The sequence below is a fragment of the Zingiber officinale genome, chromosome 11A (assembly GCF_018446385.1).
Source record: "Zingiber officinale cultivar Zhangliang chromosome 11A, Zo_v1.1, whole genome shotgun sequence".
Classification (NCBI taxonomy): Eukaryota; Viridiplantae; Streptophyta; class Magnoliopsida; order Zingiberales; family Zingiberaceae; genus Zingiber; species Zingiber officinale.
Window position 1 is genome coordinate 1,411,193 of NC_056006.1, and position 3,796 is coordinate 1,414,988.

The window sequence follows — 3,796 nt, forward strand, 5'->3', positions numbered from 1 at the left end:
CAAAGCAAACAAAGAAGAATCAAAGAAAACCAACAATTAAATTTAAATGCCAAAGGGGTCTAGAACGAAACTTGGCCGATTACTTATAACTTGATCAGATGGTCCGAGAGTCTTGGATTTGAACATGAGGATATGCTCACTTATAACTCGGTCAAACGACATGAGAGTTTGAGACATATAACTCAACTGGATGGTCCGAGAGTTTGGGACTTGGTCATGAGGACATGCTTACTTATAGTTCGGCTGAGTAGCATGAGAGTTTAGAACATAGGCATGATGGTAGCCTCACTTATAACTCGGTCGGATGATCCGAGAGTCTGAGATTTAGTTGTGAGGGCATGCTCACTTATAACTCGACTGAATGGAACGACAGTCTAGGACATAGGCGCGAGGGCATACTCACTTATAATTCGGCCGAGCGACATGAGAGTCTGTGATATAGGCACGAGGGCAGGTTCGCTTATAACTCGGCCAGATAGTCCAAGAGTCTAGGACATAAGTGCAAGAGCAGAGTCACTTATAACTCAGCCGGATAGTTTGAGAGTTTAGGACATAGGCGCGAGGTCAAACTCGCTTATAACTCGGTCGGATGGTCTGAGAGTTTGGGATTTGGTTGTGAGGACAAACTCACTTATAACTCGATCAGATGGTTCGAGAGTTTGGTACTTGGTCGTGAGGGTATGCTCACTTATAACTTGGCTAAGCGGCATGAGAGTTTGGGATATAGGCGTGAGGATAGACTTGCTTATAACTCAGTTGAATGATCCAAGAGTCTGGGATAGTCGACTGGATGATTGCTAGTGTTTTGGAGGTACGGTGTATGACTTGAATGTCTTGAAGAGTGGAGGCATAGTATTTGACCTGATTACCTTGGAGAGTGGAGGCACGGTGTATGACCCGAGTGCCTTGGAGGGTGGAGACACGGTATATGATCCGAATGCCTTGGAGCTGGGATATACGATATATGACTTGAATGCCTTGGAGTTTGGATTTTTTGCTATGCCAGAAGTAGGGATATATTTTAAATTTTAAAAATATAAAATTTAGATAATAGACTTATCTGTCGAGCTGACCTTAGCTGATAATCTCCAGTCGTTAAGTAGGGACGAGGAGCAGCCTGGTATGGATGAGCTGTCAGTTGGGGCTACCGAGTGGATGACAGATTGAGAATTATCCTGAATGGAGATGCTGAATAGATTTTCCGAATGAAATTGCCACAATTTAAAATTCTTGCAATTGGAGCTATTTTTAGGTGGTCGATCCGATTGGAATTTTGGTCCTTTAGAATTTTGGACTAGATGCTCATTTTGTCGATCAGACTTGCCTTGCCAGTCGGACATTTCTCATTTTGATTTTTGTCGATCAACTTTTACTTGGAGATGTCGATCATACTTTACATGAAGATGCCAATTGGATGTGCTTTTGGTTAATTTGGAGAACCTGTCGATCATGACCAATTTGGAGATCTAGCGGATTAGATGTATGATTTGAGCGTTAGCTAGGATCTGCTCCCTATGCTCTTGAAGGAGGCCCTCAAGAGGAGAGCGAGGATGATCATTTATTCTCTTCTTCTGACTCCGCCATTCAACGGAGCCTTTTGACATACTAATGGCATTCACTAGTAGCATGATGATGAGATTAAAGGTAGTCACAAAAATAACGGGGCTTTCAGGAAGCGACCAATTTGGTGTGACAGTCGATTCTGGGACATCTTCCACTTCTTGTACTGCTCTTGCTTCCTGAACTAGCGGAGGGTTTAGTGAAGGATTTCGAGGGCGCATTGGAAGTGGTGATGGTTTCCGATCGATCTAGTCGATCGGAGCTGGAACAATCACTTTCTTTTTCTGGGTGGACTGTGCCTCCTCTACATTGATATACTTAGTTGGCCTTTCTATTAGATGGTTGAAGTCTCTCGGGGGCTTCTTAATCAAAGATCGGAAGAAGTCCCCATCAGTGAGCCCTTGCAAGAAGGCACTCACTAGAATTTCTGTGGTGGCCGTAGAAACGTCCATGGCCACTTGGTTGAAACGTTTGATGTACGCTCACAGGAATTCCTTGGTTCCTTGCTCGAGCGTGAACAGACTCAAGCTGGTTTTTTTATATCTCCTGTTGGAAAAGTGGTGTAGGAAGACTTTTCTAAATTCTCTCGCCAACGGCTTTAATCCTGCGCAATGGTCATTGCTCAATCGATCGGCTGATCGATTGGGGAGGCTGAATCGATTGACTAATCGATTCAACCTTCTTCTATTCTCTCACGTCTGCGCGAGAAACCTGACCCTAATCGATTGGGGAAGCTACTATGTGCGTAATATAGGCTCCCAATCGATCGACTAATCGATTGGGCTGCCATTTGTCGCAGCACTGTGCCCAATCGATCGGTTGATCGATTGGGCTTCGGTTCAATCGATCGGCTGATCTATTGACCTCCCTTTGACTTGCTTAACTCAAGTGTAGGATTTCTAAATCCAACATCCGGTCAATCATAACCTGTTGGAACTCCTCATGCCTAGCATCCGGTCAACCTTGACCTGCTGAGACTTCTTCGCCAAGTGTCCAGTCAACCCTTTGACCCACTTGGACTTTTCTCCTCGTGCAAAGTGTCCGGTCAACCATGACCCACTTAGACTTCCACTAGATGTCCGGTCACCCTTGACCCATCTAGATTTCCTCGTGCTAAGTATCCAGTCAATCCTTGGACCTACTTGGGCTTCCCAACACCAGGTGTCCGGTCAACCTTGACCCACCTGGATTTCCACGTGTCTGACTTCACTCACTAGGTCTTTCCTTTTACCTAACTTCACTCACTAGGGTTTTCCTTCTGTCTGTCTTCACTCACCAGGACTTTCACCTAACTTCACTCACTAGGGTTTTCACCTGACTTCACTCACCAGGATTTTTCCACCGCCCGACTTCATTCACCGAAAATTTCACCTGCCTAGCTTCACTCACTAGGTCTTTCACTTGGCTTCACTCACCAGGATTTTCCCTTACCTATCCTCCAGTTAGGACTTTCCCAGTCAAATATCTAGTCAATCTTGACTTACTTGACTGTTCTTCATATCAAACTGATCATCCCTTGATCAGATGAGAATTGTATCAACAATCCACCCAATCGGATGATTGTATCTGTAATCTCCATATATTGTCAAACATTGAAACCAAAACATCAAGACTCAAGCTTGAATCAACTCAAACTTAGTCAGCCTGACCCAGGGAATATTGCACCAACATTTATCACTCAGTTGGAGTCTCCATCGGTTGGACCCCCGAATATCATGTTGATATTTTCCAGGGTGGCATTGTTGCGGTTCTCTTCTTGCCAGTTTGGTAACTCTGGTTGAACTCAGTCTAGAACTTGCGCTCGATCTGCTGGCGGTGGAGGTGTTCTTTAGTGTCTCTCGGTCTCACTGATTTCTTCTAGGCGGGTCATTTGGTTGTTAATAAGGGTGGCTGTTGGGTGACGGAGTGCGCCGGTGAAATCTCTTATTACTCCCCTAGCGATTAGCAAAGTGTAGCAATCTTGTGTGTCATGAGTAGTTGACCGGTGGAGGGTACACCACCGTCGTAGAGCTCCTCTGGGGGGGGGGGGAGGGGGACTCGGGGTACCTCGCTGGCTCTACCTCCACATGCTACACGGCCTGAGGTCGTGGTTCTCGATGATGAGGCTGAGGACCTGCTCGGGGTCCCCTAGGTGGAGGAGCATGCAAAGTTTGGCACTCGGGCGCGGGAGTTACAGCTGGCACGGTGACCTCCTTCCTTCGGGCGGATTGTGCTTCTTCAACATTGATGAGTTCGA